Below are 9871 nucleotides of genomic sequence, written 5' to 3' on the forward strand. Positions count from 1 at the left end.
TAGCTTGAACTGCCGTTGTAATCTAATCGATTGTAGATTTACCCTAACAGGTAAAACGACTTTATGGCCATAAACAAGTCGGAATGGAGTTGTCCCTGTAGCTTCTTTTGGGGAATTCCTGTATGCCCATAACACTTGACTTAGAGTTTCATGCCAATTTCTTGGCTTTGATCCAATGTGTTTTTTAATCAACTTGATCAAAATTTTATTTATTGCCTCCACTTGTCCGTTGGCCTGGGCATAATATGGGGTCAAAGTTATCATTTTTATATTCAAGGACTCTGCATATTGAGTTACTTTTCGACCTACAAAAACAATTCCTTGATCTATCGTTAATGTTTCTGGTATACCGAATCGATGAATTATGTATTCATCGATAAAATTAACAACATCACTTTGAGTAACTTCTTTCAATGAAACTGCCTCAACCCACTTTGTAAAATAGTCGACAGCTACAATGATGTATTTATGGCCTTTTGTCGAATGAGGATGGATTTGACCAATTAAGTCTAAAGCCCAACCTCAAAAAGGCCATGGCTTAATTATTGAATGTAATTCTGAGGCTGGAACATGTTAAATATTACCATGCTTTTGACGTTCTTCACAAGATTTTGCATATTCAAAGCAATCTTTAACCATCGAGGGCCAGTACACTCCTTCTCGAAGCAACATCCATTTCATTCTTTCTCCAGCTTGATGGGCTCCACAGATCCCTTCGTGGATTTCTGCCAAGGCAATATAAGCCTCATGTTCGTTGAGACATCGAAGTAGAGTTCCATCAACACCCCTTTTATACAATTCATCAACCAGAATTATATAATTAACTGCTTGAAATTTTGTTCTCTGATCAGTTGGAATGTTGAGGTCCTTGATATAATTGACTAGAGGTTTCCTCCAATCTTGGTCAGTTAAGTCATTTATATTTAGGATCTCAAGGTTTGTTGACCCTAACTTCTCTCTTATCTCTATTAATTTTGCCAGGTTTTTACTCGAAATTCTATATTTCGAGGCAATTTGGGCTAATTCATTGGCCTCTTGGTTTTTGTTTCGAGGAATATGTTCTAGAATGACTTCGTCAAATTTTTGTAACAACTTGTTCGCTTTTACCCAATATTCGACGAGGTTTCTACTTAGACATTTATATTCTTTGGTTAGTTGTTTTATTACTAACTCAGAATCTCCTCGAATGATTACATTTCTCGCCCCAAAATTGAATACTATTTCAAGTCCAGCTACTAAAGCTTCATATTCAGCCTCATTGTTTGAACAAGCTGACTTTATCTCGAAGAGTAATTTAGTGGGGATTTCGTCGGGAGAGATTATTAGTATTCTGATTCCTATTCCATTTTTGTGGCTTGAACCATCAAAGTATAATTTCCATGGCTTTAAATTTATAAAATCAACTTCTTTAATTGGAATTGAATGATCAACAACGAAATCAGCAACAACTTGGCATTTTACATATTTCAATTATTTATAAATTAGGGAGTACTCTGTTAGAGCTAACGTCCATTTTCCAACTCTACCATGAAGAATAGGTTTCGACAAGAAATATTTTATTATATCATGATGTGAAAAAACATGTACATCAAAAGGTCTAATGTAATATTTCAATTTCTCACAAGAAAAATATAGACACAAACATAATTTCTTGATTGGACTATATCGAGATTCTGTTCCTATTAACAATCAACTAAGATAATAAACAGCTCTTTCGACACCATTTTCGTCTTCTTGAGCTAGCATGCTCCCGATAGTCTCGTTTGATGCCGAAATGTACAACTTCAAAGGAAATCCCATCGTTGGTGGAACCATTACTAGTGGTTTTGTCAAATACCACTTAATCTCCTCGAACACGGTTTGATGCTCCGTTTCCCATCGAAACTCTTCTTCTTTCTTTAACTTCAATAGGGGTGAGAAGATTTTAACCTTGCCAGAAAGGTTGGAAATGAATCTTTGTAGAAAATTTATCTTCCCCAACAATGATTGCAACTATTTTTTAGTCGAAGGTGCTTGTGTCTCAAATATTGCTTTGGCCTTATTCTTGTCGATTTCAATTCCTTTCTGGTGAACAATAAAGCCAAGGAACTGCCCTGCAGTAACACCAAAAGCACACTTTAGAGGATTCATCTTCAAGCCATATTTTTGCATTCTTTCAAATGCTTGTCGAACATGACTAACATGGTTATTTTTACACTTAGATTTCACAACAATATCATCAATATAAACTTGCATAAATTTGCCCATTATGTCATGAAAAATAATGTTCATTGCCCTCTGATATGTGGCTCCAACATTTTTTAATCCGAATGACATTACTACTCATTCATAAGTTCCTAGAGCCCCTGGGCATCGAAAAGCTGTTTTCGATATATCCTTTTCGGCGATAAAGATTTGATTATACCCCAAATACTCATTTAAAAGACTAAGGATTTCATTTCCTGCTGCCGAATGTACTAGCATATTGGCTATTGGCATAGGGTATTCGTCTTTCGGTGTAGCAGTATTTAGATTTCAAAAATCAATACAAACTCTAAGAGATCCATTTTTCTTAATCACAGGCACTATATTCGAGATCCAATCGAATGAACTTGGCTCTAAGGAGCCTTTCGATTTCTTCCTTAATTTTGGCAAAATCTCTGTCGCAAATCTCCTAGGTGGTTGCTTTACTGACCTCTTTTCTGGTCAAATTGGGAGTCGATGTTCGACTAGTTCCCTCGAAAGGCCGAGCATCTGGTCATAATCCCAGGCAAAGCAATCCTTGAATTCCCTTAGTAGCTTAATTAATTGGTCTTTTACTTCTTTATCGACCAATTTGCTAATAAATGTCAACCTCAGCTCCTTCTCATCCCCAAAGTTTACTTCTTCTAAGGGATCTTGTGCCTCCATTTTTGGACCTTTTCGAGTTGAATCTTTCTCGAAACTAATCGGTGCGTCATCATAGATGCAATCAAGTTGAACTTCATTGCCTTCGGTCTCTAATACCAAATCTTGTTGGACCATGCATGTTTCGAGGACAGTGTGCCTCTGTTCGGCTAGATAAGCCGAACTTGTCTTAATGGCCGAATAAGGTGGATCGGCCTCCCATCCTTCGGCCGCTTTTAGGGCCGCTTCTCTTCTTTCAGCTAGATAAGCCGAACTCTCGACCATGTTGATATTTGCATGGTATTGGATTGGGTTTGCGGCCTCATGAGCCGAGCTTTCTTCAAATTTTTGTGATTTTATGGCCGAACTAGATTGATAAGCCTCCAAAGTGTTTACGGCTTCAAGAGCCGTCTTTATTTTATTTTCAGCTACGTAAGTCAAAATTCGAGCCAGAAGGCTCTCTTCAAGGTTCTTCATTTTCATTCTTTTCGGCCTCCACTAGTTCTTGGAAGTCGTAAAAACCTACCAAAGGGTCTAGGCGAATTTGGTGTCAAATTTCGGGAGCATTTGGTAAGTGAGGGTTTCGACCAAAATGGGGACCGCCCACATCTTCTATGCGAAGTGGGGCGATGTTAGCAAAAGTCTTGTCGAATGTTTTACTATCAAGACTGCTTACATGAACTTCAGCCTTGAAGTAACTCTGATCCCCATCGACATATTCTAAGACTCCATCGTTGTTCCAAAGACACAACTTTTGGTGTAGCGACGAAGGTACTGCTCCAACTCCATGAATCCATTATCTCTCGAGCAGTAAGTTGTAGCTTGCTTTAGACGTTACTACCACGAAAATTGTTGCTCGAGAAACAGATCCAACCCTTAAGTTGACAATTAGGGCCCTTTTGGAACTCGAAGATTTCCCTTCATAGTCTGTGAGTACCAAGTTGTGGGGGAGCAAATCCTCTTCGAATTTCCCAATCTTTTTCAGTAAAAAACTAGGCATAATATTGATAGCTGCCCCAGAATCTACGAGGACTTTGTTCACTCGAAATTTCTCATCAATTCGAGCCGCAATGTATAACGGCTTCATATGGCTTTTCATTTCTCGTGTCGGCTTCTCGAAAGTAGCCGACGATTTGGCAAGTGAACCATTCTCTGCGAAATAACAGTAACCCCATGGGTTATTGTCGGTTTCGTCGTTAGCGTAAAAATCTTCTTCATCCCCTTCGCCGATTTCTTCAGCGTATTCAGCAGGCAGCATAGATACGACCCCAAGTATTTCCTCGAGATCATCCTCGAAGCCTGATTCGAATACGTCGGTGATCAATTCATCATCCGCATCGTACTCAATCTCTGGGCTCTTCATCTTCGAATCCTTTTGCACTGCTGGTGCTCTTTCTTGATTTGTTTTTACTTCGATACTAACTGGAGTACGCCGCGTATTTCTAACGGCATTTCCCTGAGTAGGTTGGACTTGATTTTGAGCTCAAATTTGAGCTTGGATTCGGGCTTGAGCTTGGGTTTGTGCTTGGACTTGAGCTTAAGCTTGAGCCAAGGCTTGTGCTTCATACTCGACTTTCCTGATTCTTTGAGCCCTTCGCCACTGGGTTTTAGTCATAGGGGCCTTATAATAAGGCTTTTTCGACTGAAAATGGCTTCCTGATGGACTATGGAACCCAGTTTGAGCAAAAAACTTAGGTTGTGAGAAAACTTGCTGCGGCATGACCGTCGGATGTGACGGTCCTCCCATTTCGACCATTTGCAATTTTGGTCGAGTTAATGATGGGTGCAGTATGTTCTGGGCCCATGTGTTGCTCGGAACATTTTGGGCAGGTACAAAGGTCTTGTTTTGTACCATTTGAGGATCCCTTATAGTGATTGAGGCATTCTGCATTTGAACACCTTTATTTTTGGTGATCACCTGGTTGGTGGTCACCTAATAGTGTTTCTTCATCTCTGATTGCTCGAAAGCTTTAGCCGTCGCTTTGTCGAATACGGTGCTACACCTTGGGCAAAGCATGACTTCACTGTCAGCTTCCTTTTTTCGAGTTAAGAAGTCCAACAATGAATCTCCTGCTCTTAGGAAGATTTCAGTTTCTTCCTTCTCGAAGGCTTCAAGGGTGTCATTCAAAGAGTCTTTTCCCTCTATTTCTTCCACAGCTCGATCAAATGACCCCTATTTTTCAACAACATCGACCATCAGTATGTAGATAGGTTCTATGAAATTAGCTTCTACTTGCATGGGATCAGAATCAATTTTCATCGGCATTTTGGTTTTTTGCTCGAATTTCAATCGTCCTTGCTTAGTAGCGTCTTGAATCAGATCCGTAAAATGAACACAGTTATTAGTCCAATGACCATAAACATGATGAAACTTACAATATTTTTTACCCTTTCTTTGTTCTAAAGTAGGGATCTTATGATCATCGGATAATATAATTTGCCTATCTTTCAATAAAATATTGAAATTACGATCAGCTTTAGAGACATCAAAGGCATAACTTTTATTAGGCCGAGTTTTATCTTTAATTTCGAGTGGTTTTAAAGATTGACAAACATAAGGGGGTCCTAGTTTTAATTCAGCTACATTTACCTCATTTACCCCTAAATCGACGTCTTCTTCGTCGAGATCATTCTCGCTTCCTATTTCTTCTTCAGCGAGACCTATGTAAGCCACTTTGTCTTTTCGAGGAAATTTCTCTATTTTCCTAGGAACCAAATTTTCAGCCTTAAGTTGCTCGATTTGCCTTACTTTCGTCGCTAATTGCGACATATCTCTTAGCTGCTGATTAATCAGTTTTTTTCTAATCGAGTACTCTAATCCACCTACAGCCATTTGGACTAGTTCATATTCTGAAATTTGGGTAAAACATCTCAACCTCATTTGTCGAAATCTACTCAGATAATCATCAATGGATTCATTATGCATTCTTTTTATATTGACTAAGTCCATTAAGCTAACTTTCACTTCACCACGAAAGAACTGTTCATGAAACCTTCTTTCTAATTGATTCCAATTATGAATTGAATTCAGGAGTAAGGTTGTGAACCAAGTAAAGGCCCCCTTAGTCAAAGAACTAGGAAAGTACTTCAACTTTAAATCTTCATTTTGAGCTAAATCTCCACATTCTATGACATATCTAGCTATATGTTCTACCGTGGATTCACCGGAATCTCCGGCAAATTTAGTGAATTTCGGGACTTTCTAGCTCCGAGGCAATTCAGCCTGCGAAATTGCCTCAGAGAATGCTAAGACAAAGTAGGGTTTATTAGCATACCCTACGTCGAACCCATGTTGATTCAACACTTGTTCGACTATATTGGCAATATTTTGAGGATTTGGGTTGTTTGGATATTGAATTTGATGTCCCCCTACATTATTTTTCCTAACTTGCTCGAGTATTTCATCGGCATTCTGATTTCAAGCAATAATAAAGGGTTGATTTTCCTGGAAATCACCCTCATTTTGTCTTGGGAGGTTTTGGTCGAAATTTTTACCAATTCGCTCAAGTGGAGCATTTGGATTTCGAGCAAAAACTGGGGGTTGGTCTACCTGGAAATTTTCCTCATTTTGTCTCGGAAGATTTGGACCAAAATTTGGTCTATTTTGCTCAAAAATTTGACCATTTCGACCAAGATTTGTGGCATCTCGATTAGGTGTTTGGGCAACATTTTGTCCTTGCCTTATAGGGACTTGAAGTGCCCTAAAAACGTCAACAATTCGACGCATTTGTTCAGCCAAAACTTGATAACTGGTATTAGTCGTTTCCATTATGGGATTCAACACAGTGGTCATCTGATGGGTCAGCATATTGACCATCTCATGATTGCTTTCATCCATTTGTTGCCTCATGGAATGTAAGGCAACATTCGAAAACGAGTTAGCAGGAAGTGAATCCCCGCTCGAAGCTTCAAACGCAAATTGCGTTCCAGGTACTCTGTCAATCGTACCCATTCCCGGTGGAATGGTATGAAGCACACCCATTCCCGGTGGAATGGTATGACTCTAGGGTGACACGGTTGTCACCACAGGGTTGGAGTAGGTTGGTACTCCAAAGATAGGTGGCATACACACAGGAGGTAACTCAAATGGATGATCACCCAGCCTTGGCCTTGGGCGTTGGTGGCATAGTAGCCATAAATTGGCTAACTACAGGAGATGACGGCGTAGGTAATGTCGTCGTTGATGTGGGTTGTACGGTAGTGTTAGCACCGCCACTTACATTGTCTGGGTTGGTATTACTACCGTCACTTCTAGAATTGCCATTCCCAGAACTAGAATCACTATTTCTTCCTCTATTAGCCATAACACAATGTCTGTTACGTAATATCATGCAACAAAGCAATCAATCATTCAAAACACACAATATATTGTCCCACCAGGCGTGCCAATTTGTTTACGGTGAAAAATGACAGTTTTGTAAACAAATAATCCAAAGATCAATCTGGAGACTGGATTAGGTCCTCTTTAGGTTCTTTTAAGTGTGTTGTTAATGTGATGCTCAAATTAACGGCGTAAAAAGAGTATTAAGCAAAAATAGGGAATAGTAAACGTGCAGAATTGAACCAAACGTTAAAGTTTTTACAGAAATGTAGCAAACAGGAACAAAATAGCGTACAAAGACATAAGCAACAAGAACTGAAATTAAAATGCAAAAAGGTAAATGCGGGAATGTAAAGGTGCGTGAATGTAAACGTACGACTCCTAGCGATAAATAGCAACGACCGTAATGTCTCCTTGTAGCTGGTGTCTGGCGCGGTACAGGGTTTCAGCGTCTTAGAGAGTTTAGGTGCAGTGTTTGGGTGCAAAAAGTCGTCCCTTGTAGAATGGCGCTTTGGGGTATTTATAGGCAGGAAGATCACCACCGTCCTCCTCCTTTTGCGGGCACTCCTCAGTAACTGCCTTCAATTGTTATGTCCATTATCCACGATTGCTTGTGATCGTGTTGTCGGTAACTGCTAATAACCGTTATCTCCCACGATCTTTTCTTTGCATAGTTGAACATTTGCCTAGTGTTGGTAACTGCTAATAACTGCTTTTGCACTTAACCTTTCAAGTCAATTTTTCTGTCTTTCAAGTTATTCTGGGAGGGTTTTAGGAAGCTCATTTAGTTTATGGCCTTAGAATAATTTCTCCGTGCCTTCTCTTTTCGACTAATTCTGGGGTTTTAAGAGCTTGTTTTGATCTCATGGACTTAGAATATTTTCTTTGCTCATTTCTATTTTTTGAGCAATTCTGGAGGAAATCTGGAGCTCAACCAGGTTTGTGGACTTAGAATATTTTCTGACTACTTCTTATTTTTCGAGCAGTTTTGGGTGTCAGCAACTTGGAAACTCCTCAAAACGCCTCGAAAAACCATCAGTTTTTGTGGACTTAGAATATTTTCTTGTCAATCCTGTTTTTTGAGCAGTTTTGGGTGTTAGTGACTCCTCAAAACTCTTCGAAAAAGCCCTTAGTTTTGTGGACTTAGAATTTTTCTTGTTAGTCCTGCTTTTCGAGCAGTTTTGGGTGTCAGTGACTTGGAAACTCCTCAAAACTACTCGAAAAAGCATTTAGTTTTGTGAACTTTGAATATTTTCTTGTCTTTCAAGCAGTTTAGAGAAAAATCAATAATATGACAAAAATCTTCTAAAATAGCTCGAAATGTGTCCCTTTTAATAAAACTAAAGGTCTTGAATGATCTTTCAATATTCTCTTGTGTTTAGGCTTATTTTTTGGCTCCTTCTTGACCCTCAAAACTTGTTGAAATGTAGTTTCCTTCAAGATGATTTTTAACTTAGAAAATTTTCCTTATCCCAAACAGGATGATTTTTAACGTTAATAGAGAGAAAAAAGAAAGAAAGAGAGAATGGATGATTCACCGTTAACAAAGAGAAGAAGAAAGAAAGAGAGAACAAAGAAGTACCTATAGATGTAAAAAAAAACTAATTTGTTAGCGCAGAAAATATGAAGAGAGCAGGCAAACAAAGAATGAAGATGTACCTACAGATATGAAAAAAAATAAATTGTTAGAGCAGAGAAGATGAAGAGAGCAAGTTAACAGAAAATGAAGAGGTACCTACAGATATGAAAAAATAAATTATTAGTGAGAGAAGACGAAGAGAGCATGCTAATAGAAAAAGATGAAGAGAATATAAGAGAGTAGAGAAGACGAACAAAACTTACAGTAAAAGAGACTAACCTTTTTAGCTAAGAAGAATAAATGCGTTAAACATGTTTCATTTATAAACAACTTTAAAGACTTTAGAGGGCGATTATTTATTAATCGCTCTCCAATGTGTGACTTTAGAGAGCGGTTAATATAGAATCGCTCCTAGAAATATAGATCTGAGAGCGGTTAATAAAAAACCGCTCTCTAAATATATAGTTACAAAGTAGTTTTTACTAACCGCTGTCTCCAAAAACTCATTTCTGGCGTGGTGTCATTTATAAATGAGTACTTTTAACTTTCAAATCATATTAATTCATGAATTATAATTATTATTTCTAATATATATAGATATTTTGTTGAGTATTAAACTAATTAAATCTTTACAAGTAAAAGAATTCTAACCCTTAATTTATATAAAATTTTAATAGACAATTTTTTAAATCTAATAATAAATTACTTTAGATTGACTTATTCTATTTTTAACATTAAAAAAATTCAAAAACGAATAAGATGCTATGTGATCATCTTTTTCTTTCCCTGTCTACACACTTCATCTTTGTCTTATAGGAATTTCACATCTAATCTCAAACCTTACTCCACTCTACACTTCCATGTAAATCTAAGACTATATCCTTTTAACACATTCTTTTGCAAAATCAGTCGCGAATAATAAAAAAAACTTTAATCCGTGAGAGATATTCAATATTCTAAAAAATTTGAGTAGGTTAATAAACAAATTAATTAAAATTAATTTAAGTTTGTGCATAAGGTACTCATTGTCAATTAATTGATTTTTTCTTTTTGTCCATTTCTTTTAAACAATTAGATTTTATATATGAGTTAGTATTTTTTCTGAG

This window comes from Abrus precatorius, unplaced genomic scaffold, assembly GCF_003935025.1.
Source record: "Abrus precatorius isolate BTA unplaced genomic scaffold, Abrus_2018 Scaffold10, whole genome shotgun sequence".
In the NCBI taxonomy this organism is placed as follows: Eukaryota; Viridiplantae; Streptophyta; class Magnoliopsida; order Fabales; family Fabaceae; genus Abrus; species Abrus precatorius.